We start from the raw sequence: 15,315 nt of genomic DNA, 5'->3' as shown, positions 1-15,315 counted from the left end.
CTAAAAAAAAACCTAGCCTTACCCTAACCCAAGCACTAAACCTAACCCTATCCCTAAACAGAACCCTAGCCCTAGCCGAATTCCTAACCCTAAACCTAACCCTAAACCTATCCCTAACCCGAGCCATAACCCTACCCCTATCACTAACCCTAACCCTAAGCCTAAAACTAACCCTACCCTGAACCCTAACCCTTATCCTAGACCTGACCTTATCCCTAACCCTAACCCTAGACCTAACCGTAAACCTAACCAAAACCCCAGTCCTAAATCTAACACTAGCCCTAAAACTAACCCTATCCCTAACCCTAACCATAGCCCTATAGCTAACCCTAAACCTAGCCCTAACCGAATTCCTAGCCCTAACCCTAACCCTACACCTATCCCTAAGCCTAACTCTAGGCGTAAACTTAACGCTAACCCTAACCCTAACCCTATTCCTAACCCTAACCATAACCCTAACTCTACCCCTAACCCTAACACTAACCCTATTCCTAACCCTAACCCTAACCCTAACCATCACCCTAACCCTAGCCCTAACCCTAACCAAGCCCTAACCTTAACCCTAACCCTAACTAGCCCTAAACCTAACCCTAACCCTAACCCTATCCCTTATCCTAACCCTAACATTAACCTTAACCCTACACCTAGCCCTAACCCTAGGCTTAACCGTAACACAAGCACTAAACCAAACCCTACCCCTAACCATACCTTATCTCTAACGCTAACCCTAACCTTAGCCCTTATCCTAACTCTAATTTATCCCTAACCCTAACCCTAGCCCTAATCCTACTCCTACCCCTAACTTGATTCCCAACCCTAACACTAGGCCTAACCTAACACTAACCCTATACGTTACCCTAAAACTAAACTTATCCCTAAACCTAATCCTACCCCTAACCCTAACCCTATGCCTAACCCTAACACTAAACCTTGTCCTAAACCTCATCACACCCCAATCCCTAAACTTAACCCTACACCAAAGCCTAAACCTAACCCTATCCCTAACTATAACCCTAGGCCTAAACTGAACCCTAACCCTAACCCTAGGCCTTACCCTAAACCTAAATTTATCCCTAAATGTAACCCTAGCCCTAACCCAATCCCTAGCTCAAAACCGAACCCTATTTCTAACCCTAACCCTAAACTTAGCCTAAACCTAAACCTAAACCAAACACTAACCCTAAACCTAACACTAGCCCTAAACCTAACCCTATCCCTTACTCTACACTATCCCTAATCCTGGCACTAATCCGAACCATAGGCCAAACCCTAACCCTATTCCGAAACCTGACACTAATCCTAACCCTAACCCTAACCCTACCCCAACACTAAAACTAGCCCTAACTGTAACCCTATCCCTAAACCGAAACCTAGCCCTAACCCTAACCCTAACACTAGCCCTAACCGTAACCCTATACTTAACCCTAATCCCATCACTAACCCTAAACCTAACCGTAGCACTAAACCTAACCCTAACCCTAGACATTACCCTAAAACTAAATTTATACCTAACCCTAAACACACCCCTAACACTAACCCTAGGCCTAACACAAACCCTAACACTAGCCCTCACCCTAACTTTTTCTGTAACTCTGACCCTAACATCTGCACTTATCCTAACCCTAATTTATCCCTAAACCTAACCCTAGCCCTATCCCTGCCCCTAGCCCTAACCCTAGCCCTCGCCCTAACACCAGCCTTAACAGTAACACTATCTCTAACCCTATCCTTAACCGTAGACATATTCCTAACCCTAACCCTAACCCTAACCGTAACCCTAACCCTAGACCTAAACTTAAACCTAACGCTCACTCTAAACCTATCCCTTAAACTAAAAATAAATTTATCCCTAACACTAACCCTAATCCTAATCCTAACCCTAACCCTAATCCTAGGCCTAACCCTAACCCTATACCTAACCCTAACCCTAACCCTTCCCCTAACGCTAAACCTAGCTCTAAGCCTAATTTTGCTCTAACCCTAACCCTAAACCTAGCCATAACCTTAACCCTAGCCCCAAAACCAAAACCTATCCTTAACCCTAACTCTAACCTTAGCCCTAACCCTAACCCTAACCCTAACCCTAACACTAGCCCTAACCATAACACTAGCCCTAAACCTAAAGGTATCCCTAACGCTAGCACTACCCATAACCATAGGCCTAAACCTAACCCTATCTCTAACACTAACCCTAACCCTAACCCTAACCCTAACCCTAATCCTAGCCCTAACCCTAACTTTTGCCCTAACCCTAACCCTAACCCTGGCACTAATCCTCACCCTAAATACATCCCTAACCCTACCCCCAGCGCTACCGCTACCCTTACCCCTAGCCCTACCCGTAGCCCTAGGCCTAACCCTAGCCCTAACAGGAGCACTATCCCTAACCCTAACCTAAAACTAGACATATTCCTAACCTTAACCCTAACCGTAACCCTAAACCTGACCGTAACACTAACCCCAGACCTTAACCTAAAACTAAACTTATCCCTAACCTTAACCCGACCCAGAAACCTAACTCTAGGCCTAACCCTAACCATATCCCTACACCTAACCCTAACACTATCCCTAACCCTAACCGTAGGCCTAAACCTAACCCTACCCAACCCTAAACTTAACCCTTGCCCAAACTCTAACCCTATCCCTAACGGTAGCCCTAACACTAACTCCAACACTAACATCTCCTTAAACCAACCCCTAACCCTAATCCTAACCCTATCTCTAAACCTAACCCTAAACGGATCCCTAACACTTACAGTAGTCCTAACTCTAACCCTAACCTTAACTCTAGCCCTACACCTAATCCTGTTCCTAACCCTACCTGAACACTACACCTAACCCTAGCCATAACCCTATCCCTAACTCTAACCCTAGGCCAAATATTAACCCTAAACCTAACCTTATTCCTAACCCTAACCCAGCCCTAACCCCACTCCATGCCTAACCCTAACCCTAATATTAGCCGGAACCATAAAACTAGTGCTAACCCTAACCCTATCCCTAACACTGACCCTAACACTAGCCATATTTTTAATCCTAAACCTAACCCTAAGCCTAGCCTTAAACCTAAACCTAGCCATAACCCTAAACCTAACCCTAACCCTAGCCCTTAACCTAAACCTGACCTTATCCCTAAACCCAACCCTAGCTTTAATCCTAACTCTAGCCCTAACCCTACCCCTAAATCTAACCCTAACCCTAACCCTAGCCCTAGGCCTAAACTTAAACCTAACACTAACTCTAACCCTAGCCCTTACCCGTAAAACAAACTTATCCCTAACCCTAACCCGAGTCCTAACCCTAAACCTAACCCTAACCCTAACTCTAACCTAGGCCTAACCCTAACCCTATCCTTAACCCTAACCCTAACCGTTCCCCAAACACTAACCCTAGCTCTAAGCCTAATTTTAATTGAACCCTAAACCTAAACCTAACCTTATCCTAAACCCTAAACCCAGCCCTAACCCTAACCCTAGCCCTAAACCAAAGCCAATCCCTAACCGTAACTCTAATCTTAGCCCTAACCCTAACCCTAACCCTAACACTAGACCTAACCGTAACACTAGCCCTAAACCTAACCCTATCCCTAACCCTAGCACTACCCATAACCACAGGCTTAAACCTAACCATATCTCTAACACTCACCCTAACCCTAACCATAATCCTAGCCCTAACCCTAACTTTTGCCCTAACCCTAACCCTAACCCTAAACATAGCCCTAACCTTAGCCCTAACAGTAACACTATCCCTAAACCTAACCTTAAACCTAGACGTATTCCTAACCCAAACCCTAACCTTAACCCTAAACCTGACCCTATTCCCAACCCTAACCTTAGGCCTAACCTAACCCTAATCATAACCCTAACCCTAGACCTTACCCTAAAACTAAACTTATCCCTAACCCTAACCCTACACCGAACCCTACGCCTAGGCTAACCCTTACCATATCTAAACCTAACCCTAACACTTACCCTAACCCTAACTGTAGGCCTAAGTCTAACCCTACCCTAAAGTTAACTCTTGCCCAAACTCTAACCCTACCCCTAACGGTAGCCCTAACACTAACTCCAACACCATCCCTAACCTTAAACCCACACCTAACGCTAAACCTAACCCTATCTCTAAACCTAACCCTAAACGTATCCCTAATACTTACACTAGTCCTAAACCTAACCCTAACCTTAACCCTAGCCCTACACCTAATCCTAGTTCTAACCCTACCCTAACACTACCCCTAACCCTACCCCTAACCCTATCCCTAACTCTAACACTAGGCCTAAAATTAACCCTAAACCTAACCCTTGACCTTACCCTAAACCTAACCTTATTCCTAACCCTAACCCAGCCCTAACCCCAAACCGATCCCTAGCCCTAACCCTAATCCTAGCACAAACCATAAAACTAGCCGTAACCATAACCCTATCCCTAACACTAACCCAATCACTCGCCCTATTGTTAATCCTAAACCTAACCCTAAAACTAAACCTAGCCATAACCCTAACCCTATCCCTAACACTAACCATAAGCCTAACCCTAACCCTAATCCTAGCCCTTAACTAAACCTGATCTTATCCCTAAACCTAACCCTAACCCTAACCCTAACCCTAGCCCTTAACCTAATCCTAACACTTAGTTTCTCGCTAACCCTAACTCTAGCCCTAACCCCACCTCTAATTGAAACCCTAACCCTAACCGTAACACTAAACTAGCCCTACACTGACCCTGTCCCTACCCCTAATATTAACTCTAGATGTATTCCTTACCCTAACTCTAACCCTAACCCTAACCCGATTCCAAACAATAAACCTAGGCCGAAACTTAAACCTAACGCTAACAATAACCCTAGCCCTTACCCTAAAACAAAACTTAACCCTAACCCTAACCCTATCCCTAACCCTACCCCTATCCCTGTCCCTAACCCAAACCTAGCTCTAAGCCTAACTTTTGCCCTATCCCTAACCCTAACCCTAGCCCTTATCCTAATCTTAAAATTATCCCTAACCCTAACCCTAGCCCTAAACCTACCCCTAAACCTAACCCTAGCCCTAACAATAAACCTAACCTAACACTAACCCTGTCCCTAACTCTAACCTTAACCCTAGACGTATTCCTATCCCTAAGCCTAAGACTAACCCTAACCCTATTCCCAACCCTAACCCTAGGCCTAAACCTAACCCCAATCCTAGACCTCACCATAAAACTAAACTTATACCGAATGCTAACCCTACCTCTACCACTACCCCTACGGCTAAACCTAACCCTAACCCTAACGCTTACCCTAAAAATAAACTTATACGTAACCCTAACCCTAACCCTAACCCTAACCCTAGTGTAACCCTAACACTAAACCTTGCACTAAATACCATCGCAGCCCAATCCCTAACCTTAACCCTAACCTTAACCCTAACCCTAACCCTAATCATAGCCCTTATGATAAACCGAACCTTCCCCCTAAAACTTACCGCAGCCCAACCCTACCCCGACCCTTAGCCCTAATCCTATCCCTATCCCTAACCCTAACCCTAACGCTAACCCTAACCTTAGCCACAGACTTATTCCTAACCCTAACCCTAACCCTCACCCTAACACTATTCCAAACCTAAACCTGGGCCTAAACCTAACACTAAACCTAACCCTAACCCTAGCCCTTAACCTAAACCTAACCTTATCCCTAACACTAACCCTAGCCCTAACGCTAATCCTATCCCTAAACCTAACCCTAACCCTAGATGTAACACTAACCCTATTCCTAACACTAACCCTAACATTGGCCCTAAACCTCACCTTATCCCTAACCCTAACCCTAACCCTAAGCCTAGCCTCAAATCTAAACTAGCCATAACCTAAACCTAGCCCTAACCCTAGCCCTAACCCTAACACTAGGCCTAACCCTAACAAGAGCCCTAAACCTAACCCTATCCCTAACACTAACCCTAACTCTAACCCTAGCACTATACCTAACACTAACACTAGCCCTAACCGAAACCTTAGCCCTAACCCTAACCCTAACCATAAACATAACAATAGCCGTAAATCTAACCATATCCCTATCCCTACGCCTAACCCTAATCCTAACCATAGCCTTAACCCTCACCCTACCCCTAACCCTAACCCTATTCCTAACCTTAACACTAGGCCTAAACCTAACCCTAACCCTAGGCCTAACCCTAACCCAATGCCTAACCCTAACACTAGCCCTAAACCTAACACTAGGACTAACCCTAACACTAACACTACCCCTAAACCTAACCCTAACCGTAAATCTAACCCTATCCCTAATCCTAATTCTAGTCCTAACCTGAACCCTAATCCTAGTTGTAACCCTAAACCTACCCCTAACCTTCTCTCTTAATCTAACCCTAACCCTATATGTAACCTTAACCCTATCCCTTACAGTAAACCTAACCCTAACACTACCCCTAACCCTAATCCTAGCCCTAAACCGACCCTATACCTAACCCTAAACTCAATCCTAGCCCTATTCCTAACCCTAACACTAACACTAATCCTAACCATAGCCCTAACCTGAATCCTAGGCCTAACCCTAACCCTATCCCTAACCCTAACACTAAGCCTAACTGTGACCCTAGACCTATCCCTAATCCTATCACTATCCCTACTCCTAACCCTTGCCCTCACCCTAACACTAACCCTAATCCTAGCCCTAACCCTAAACCTAACCCTAATCCTAGCCCTAAACATCACACTATCCCTAAACCTAACTTAACCCTGAACCTAAACCTAACCCTAACCCTAACCCTAACACTAGCCCTATTCCTAACCCTAACTCTAACCCAAACCCTAACTCTAACCCTAAACCCTAACCCTAACTCTAATGATATTACCAACCGTAACCCTAGGCCTAAACCTCAACCTAACCTTCAACCTAGCCCTAGCCCTTACGCTAAACCTAACATTATCCCTAATCCTAACCTTAGTCCTAAACCTAAACTTTGGCCTAACCCTAAATCTATTCCTAAGGCTAACCCTAACCCTATCGCTAACCCTAATGCTAGGCCTAAACCTAACCCTAAACCTGAACTTAACCCTAGCCCTTACCCTAAAACTAATCTTCTCCCTAACCCCAACCTTAGCCCTATCCCTAACCCTAGCCCTAACCCTAACTCTAATACTATCCCTCATCCTAAACCTAGCCCTAACCCTAACACTAACGCTAATTTCAAACCTAAACCCATCCCTATCTCTACACCTATCCCTACACCTATCCCTACCACTAACACTAGCCCTAGCCCTAACCCTAAACCTAACCCTAGCCCTGAACCTAATCCTAGCCAATGCCCTAACCCTAACCCTATCCCTAACTCTAATCCTAAGCCCAAACCTAAACCTAACCCTAACCCTAACACTATCCTGAACCCTAACCCTATACCTAACCCTAACCCTAGGCCTAAACTTAACCCTAACCCTATTTCTAAAACTAAACCTAACCATAGCCCTAACCCTAAACCTAACCCTAAATGTAGCCCTAACCATCACACTAGCCCTAAACCTAAACTTATCCCTGAACCTAACCCTAACCCTAACCCTAAACCTAACCCTAGCCCTAACCGTAACCCTAGCCCTACCCTAACCCTATCCCTAACCCTAACCCTAACACTAGCCCTATTCCTAACCCTAACCCTAACTCTAACCCTAACTCTAATGATATTCCCAACCGTAACCCTAGGCCTAAACCTTACCCTAACCCTAAACCTAGCCCTAGACCTTACTCTATACCTAACCTTATTCCTAACCTTAACCTTAGCCCGAAATCTAAACTTAGGCCTAACCCTAAATCTATCCCTAACCCTAACCCTATTGCTAACCCTGACGCTGGGCCTAAACCTAACCCAACCATAAACTTAACCCTTGCCCTAAATCTAAGCCTATCCCTCACCATAACCCCAAACCTAACTCTAACAATACCACTAAATCTAAACCTAGCCCTACCCTAAAACTAACGCTAATTCTAAATCTAACCATAACCCTATCCCTATGTCTAAACCTATCTCTAAACCTATCCCTAACACTAACACTAGCCCTAACCCTAACCCTAACCCTAATACTAGCCCTAAACCTAACTCTAGACCTAGCCCTAACCCGAACCCTATCCTTAACCCTAACCCTAGGCCTAAACTTAAATTGAAATCTAACCCTAGCCCTTACTCTAAACCTGACCTTATCTCTAAACCTAACCATAGCCTTAACGCTAATCATAGCTCTAAACCTAACCCTATCCCAAACCCTAACCCTACCACTAGCCCTAACCCAAATCTAGCCCTAACCGTAACACTAGCCGAAAACCTAACCCAATCCCTAACCTTAATGCTAGCACTATACCTATCCCTAACCCTAACCCTTACCCTAAACCTAACCGTATCCCTGATCCTAACCCTAACCCTACCCGTAACCAAAACGCTAGGTGTAACTCTAACCCTATCCCTAACCTTAACCGAACCCTAGCCCTAAACCTAACGCTAGCCCTAACCCTAACCATATCCCTACCCATAACCCTAACACTAGCTCTATTCCTAACCCTACCCCTAATACTATCCCTAACCCTAACACTACCTCTAACCCTAACCCTGACCATAGTAGTAAAGCTAAACCTAACCATATCCCTAATCTGAGCCCTAATCATAACCCTAATGCTAGCCATAACCCTAAACCTAACCCTATGCCCAGCCTTATCTCTAAATCTAACCCTAACCCTTACCTTAGCCCAAACCCTAACACCAAACCTCTCCTAACCCTAACCCTAACCTTAACCCTAGCCTAGTCCTTTCCCTAAACCTAACCTTATTCGTAATCCTAACACTAGCCCTACCCCTACCCGTAGCCCTAAATCTAACCCTATCCCTAACCCTAACTTTAGCCCTAACCCTAATCTTAGCCCTAACCCTAACCCTATTCCGAACCCTAACCGTAGGCCTAAACCTAACCCTAACCCTATCCTTAACCCCAGCCCTAACTCTAATCCTATCCCTAACCCTAGCCCTAACCATAAACCTAACCCTAGCCCTAACCCTAACCCTATCCCTAACCCTAGCCCTAACCCTAATTCTAAATGTAACCCTAACCCTAACCCTATCTCTAAACCTAACCCTAACCCTAAACCTATTCCTAAGCCTAGCCCTAGCCCTAACCCTAAGCATAAGCCTAACCCTAACCCTAATCATAATAGTAAACCTAATCCTAACCCTAACTCAAATCCTAGCCCCAACCATAACCCTAAAGCTAGCCCTAACCCTAATTCTATCTTTAAATATAAATCGTCTCATATACAAGCTGTGGGTTGTGTCCTAACCAAAATGCTTCTGAAATCATTTTCCATCAATAGTGAATGAACAGGAGCATAAGACTATCTCAACTTTGCAGGACAATGAGCTTCGAGTGTGGGGTTTCTGCTGCTCTATTTTTGCCAGCATAAAAGCGTAGTCCGAAGATCTCCTGCAGCTACTGACTACTATGTCTTGTGGACAAAACTGTTTCTCGAACGTAGATATGCACATGAAGCTCACAGTCCACTGACTCTATTCGACTGAATTTCCTTCTGCTAGAACAGCAAGGAATTCTTTGAAACCTTCCAACCAACTAGGGAATCAGGATGTTTCAAACAAGCGCATTATGAGCATTTTTCATCTCCAGTGTGTTGCACTAGGTCAATGGACTCGTTTCAGGAGAGTGAGAAATGAATGGGATGCCGATATAACTGACCGATTTAGAACGTCATTTCAATTGGTTTACTGTATTATCACCTTGGCAGTAACTTTGCTAGCCAAATAGTTCCTGAATCACGTTCCCCAATACAAATGAGTGAACGGAAGCACAGGCCTATACCAACTATGAAATAGAGTAAGCTTGTCTACCACTGTTTTTGCAAAATTATGCTTTCTGGGAGAGAAGCATATCCAGACATTGAAAGGCCACTAGGCCATACTATGTGACTTGGACTCCAAGTCTGTGAAGATCTAAGGGAATGTGAATCTCAGAGTAGCCTGTGGGGCTCCCAGTGGAAGATAATACATTAGTGAAGATTTTGTTCTGAAAATCACTCAAGAGCAAACCCATTTCATAGGAAGTGGATTTTTATCCAAAGCCATTTAGTGTGGAACGTCTTCTCAATGTTCTCATTTCAGTAGTAGATGTAATGGGAGGATAAGAGTGTAGTCTAAGAAATGAATGTAGAGTGTACTACGTCCCTTGGACTCCACACGTTAGGGAAGGGTTAAAGGAGGAAGAAGGTAAAGGTACCACATGGGGCTACAAGTGCATTCATTCCACTGTTATAATACAGCAGTGAAGAGTTTGCGCTCCCCTACATCACCCAGGAATTAAATTAAGTCGTGTGAAAAGTGTTTTTAACATAAGCCATCCAGACTATTTGACGTGATATCAATGTACTCATTTCAGTAGAAGATGAAAGGAGTGGTAACTCACATAGTACATACTCTAGTCAGCATTCTGTCAAAGTACCTTCCTGAAATATAGGATCCCTGGCTCGTGTCACAGCCAAAGAACTACTGAAATTATTTCCCATCAGCAAATGAGTGAATACTAGCATGGCACTTTGTGATCCTTGAAGGTCAGTGAGCTTCCACACTAAAGTTTTGTCCTAAGTACTTTTTCAATCAGAAATGTGTAGCCCCAGTAAGATGAGTAACCACAGCCTACTACCTCACTTTGACCATACAGTGTTTTCAATGTAGAAATGCATGTGCAACTAGCAGTCCCCTTACTCTATTCCAGTGAATTTATCCCTGACAGCACAGTAATGATCTGTTTGAAAGCTGCCAAATCACTCAGGAATGAACATGTTCCTTAGAAGTGGCTTTAACACCACTGAATCTGCATTAACACAGCACTAGATCAATGTGCTATATCAGTTGAATTTGAAATATCATATACTCTCATATCATATGTACCATATCATATACTCTCTCCACAACTTATGATCAACAATTGTTCTCTGTTACATTTTCGTTGTTAAATTTGAGTGCAACGAGCTACAGAATTACTTTCCATCATCAACGGACTCAACAAAAACACAGGAGTATGTCCACTATAAAATGAAATATTCTTCTATGAAATACTTTCCTCTACCACTAGCCATATCCTACTCTAGCCCTACCCTATCCCTTCCCCTAACATTAATCTTATCCCTAACCCTAACTCTATCACTAAGGCTAACCCTACCGATACCCCTAATCCTTAATGTTAACGCTAACCCTAACCCGAACCGGAACCCCATCACTAACTCTAACCTTAATCTTAACCCTAACCCTAACCCTAAACCTATCCCTATCTCTCACCCTAACCCTAGCCCTAACTCTAACCCTAATTCTAGCCATAACCCTAACCCTAACCCTCGCCCTGGCCCTAAACCTAACCCTAAATCTCACCTTAATGCTATCCATAACACTAACCCTAACCTTAACCCTAACCCTAACCCTAGCCCTAACCCTAACCCTAATTCTAAAACTAACCGTAGCCCTAACACTAACCTTAAATCTAGCCTTAACTCTAACCGTAACCCTAGCCCTGGCCCTAAACCTAACCATAACCATAACCCTAACCCTATATCTAATGCTAACCCTAACCTTAACCATAACCCTAAACCTAAACCTATCCTTATCCCTAACCCTAGCCCTATTCTTACCCTAACCCTAATTCTAAATGTAACCTTAGCCTTAACCCTAACCCTAATTCTAGCCTTAACCCTAACCCTAACCCTGGCCCTAACCTTAACTCTAACCCTAACCCTAACCCTAACCCTATCCCTAACTCTAAACCTAACCCTACGCCTACACGTAACGTAAACCCTAACCCTAGCCCTTACCCTATCCCTACGCTAATCTTAACCTTAACCATAAACCCTAAACCTAAACCTATACCTATCTCTAACCCTAACCCTAACCTTAGCCCTAATTCTAAACCTAACCCTAGCCTAACCCTGGATCCGTGTATCTTTTTTTTTTTTTTAAGTTTGAGTGCAACGAGCTACAGAATCACTTTCCATCATCAACAGACTCAACAAAAGCACAGGAGTATGTCCACTATGAAATTCACTATTCTTCTATGAAACACTGTCCTTTCCCACTAGCCATATCCTAGCTCTAGCCCTGGCCATACCTCTACCCCTTACATTAATCCTAGCCCTAAACCTAACTCTATCCCTAATGTTACCCTAACCTTAACCCTAACCATAATCCTACACTTATCCCTATCCCTAACCCTAACCCTAGCCCTAATCCTAACCCTAATTCTAGCCTTAACCCTAACCCTAGGCCTAGCCCTAACCCTATCTGTAACCCTAACCCCAGCCCTGCCTTAACCCTAACCCTAACCCTAACCCTAATTCTAAGTTAACCCTAGCCCCAACCCTAACCCTAACCCTAAGCCTAATCCAGCCCTAACCCTAAACCTAATGCTTACCCTAACCCTAACTCTATCCTTAAATGTAAATCATCTCAAATATTGGAGCTGTTCATTGTGTCCTAGCCTAAAGGCTACTAAAATTATATTCCATCAATAATGAGTGAACGGTAATCAGATTACGGCATAGCAGTAATCTGAACTTTGCAGGACAATGAGCTTCGAGAGTGGAGTTTTCTCCTCTCTATTTTTTCCAGCAAAAAAGCGTAGTCCGAAGATGACGTGAAGGTACTGACTACTACCTCTTGTGGACAGAACAGTTTTCCAAACGTAGATATGCACATGAAGCTCACTGTCCACTTACTCTATACGTCTGAATTTCTCTGTGATAGAACAGCAATGAATTGTTTGAAAGCTTCCAAACCACTAGGGAATCAGGATGTTGCATACATGCACGTTTTCAGCAAATTCCATCTACAGCATGTAGCACTAGGTCAATGGACTTATTTCAGTAGAGTGAGAAATGAATGGGGTGTCTGATATAACCAACTGATTTAGAAAGTCATTTCCACTGGTTTTCTGTATGATCACCTTGGTGGTAACTTTGCTAGCCAGAGTTCCTGAATCACGTTCCCCGAAACAAATGAGTGAATGAAAGCACAGGAGTATGCCATCTATGAAATAGAGTAAGCTTCTCTACCACAGTTTTCACCAAATTATGCTTTCTGGGAGAAAAGCATATCCAGACGTTGAAAGGTGGCTAGACCGTATTACGTGACTTGGACTCCAAGTTTCTGAAGATCTAAGGGAATATGAATCTCAGAGTACCATGTGGGGCTCCCAGTGTACGATAATACATTAGTGAAGATTTTGCTCTCGAAATCTTTCGGGAGCAATCCTATTTCGTAGGAAGTGGATTTTTATCCAAAGCCGTCTTAGTGTGGAACGTCTTCTCAATGTTCTTATTTCAGTAGTAGATATAATGGGAGGATAAGAGTGTAGCCTAAGAAATGCATATAGAGTGTACTACGTCCCTTGGACTCCACAAGTTCGTGAACGATTAAAGGAGGAACAAGCTAAAGGTACCATATGGGGCTACAACTGCATTCCACTCTGAGAATACAGCAGTGGAGAGTTTGTCTCCTCTACATCACTCAGGAAATAAATTATGTCGTGGGAAAAGTGTCTTCAACAAAAGCCATCTACACTGATACATTATCAATGTACCTGTTTCAGTAGAAGATGAAAGGAGTGGTGTCTCACATAGGATGTACTCTTTTCAGCATTCTGTTGAAGTACCTTCATGAAAGATCAACATCGCAGTGTGTGTGGTAGTGAAAGAGCTACTCAATGCATTTTCTGACAGCCAATGGGTGAACGCATGCATGGGACTCTGTCATCTACGAAGTAGAGTGAGCTCCTTCAACACAGTTTTCTGCAAAGTATTATTTCTAGGAGAAAAGTGTAGCCTAAATTCGGAATGTCTGTAGTGTGAGCTACATGACTTGGACACCAGACATTTGTGAAGGCCTCAGGACATATGAAGCTAAAATGACCCTTTGGGTCTCCAAGTGCTTTCCACTTCGATAACTGAGTGGTGAAGAGCTTGGGCTCCTCCAAAACACTGACAAATGAAACTAGTTCATAGGAACCGGCTTTTCAACTAAAGCTGTCAACAGGGTTGAACATCTTAACAAAGTTCCCATTAGAGTCGACGACGTAATGAATGGTGTCTCAGATACTGAGTACTGTTTCCAGCCATATGTGGCAGTACCTTCCTGAAGTATAGGATCCCTGGTTTGTGTCATAGCCAAAGAGCTACTGAGGTTATTTCCTGTCAGCAAATGAGTGAATGCTAGAATAGCACTATGGCATCCCTGAAGGGGAATGAGTTCCACTGTAGAGTATTCTCCTATATACTTTTTCCGTCCGAAAAGCATAGCCCCAGTAAGAAGTGCAGCAACAGCCTACTACCTCACATTGACAATACAGTGTTTTCAACATAGAAACGCATGTGAAGCTAGCAGTCCCTTTCTCTCTTCGAGTGCATTTCCTTCTGATAGCACAGTAATGAATTGTTAGAAAGCTTCCAAATCACTCGGGAATGAACATGTTCCTTAGAAGTGGACTTAAGCACACTGAATCTGCATGTACCCAGCACTAGATCAAAATGCTAAAATCAGTTGCATTTGTAATGAGTGCCGTGCACTATATCACATACTCTCTTTACTATGTATGGTCAACTATTCCTCTGTGTTATCATTTTCGGTGTAAGTTTGAATGTAACGAGCTACAAAATCACTTTCCTGTCATCAAAGGACTGAAGGAAAGCACAAGAGAATGTCAACTATGAAATGCACTATTCTTCTATGAAACACTTTCTTCTACCCCAGCCATATCCTATCCATAACCCTAGCCCGAGACGTAACACTAACCCTAATCTTAACCCTAGCCATAACCCTAAACCAAACCTAACCCTATTCCTAACCCTAACCACAGCCCTAACCCTAGACACAACCCTAACCCTAACGCTTTTTCTGAACCTGGCCCTAAACCTAACCATAACCCTAGCCCTATCCCTAGACCCAGACCTAACCCTAACCCTAAACCTAATGCTAACCCTAGCCCTATCTCTAACCCTAATCCTAACCATAGCCCTAACCCTAACCCTAACCCTAGGCCTAACCCTAACTCTAACCCTAACTCTAGTCCTAGCCCTAACCCTAACACTAACCGTAGCACTAACCATAAGTGTAGGGCTAACCATAAACCTAACTGAAGCCCAAACCCTAGACCTAACCCTAACCATAACCCACTCCATAATACTAACCCTAACCCTAATCCTAACCCTACCCCTACCCCTAACCCTAACTCCTAATCCTAGCCCTAACCCTAGACCTAACCATAACCCTAACTTTCTCCCTAATCCTAGCCCTAACC

This window comes from Desmodus rotundus, chromosome 11 (assembly GCF_022682495.2).
Source record: "Desmodus rotundus isolate HL8 chromosome 11, HLdesRot8A.1, whole genome shotgun sequence".
NCBI classification, from domain to species: Eukaryota; Metazoa; Chordata; class Mammalia; order Chiroptera; family Phyllostomidae; genus Desmodus; species Desmodus rotundus.
Note: the sequence above shows the minus strand (reverse complement) of the source record.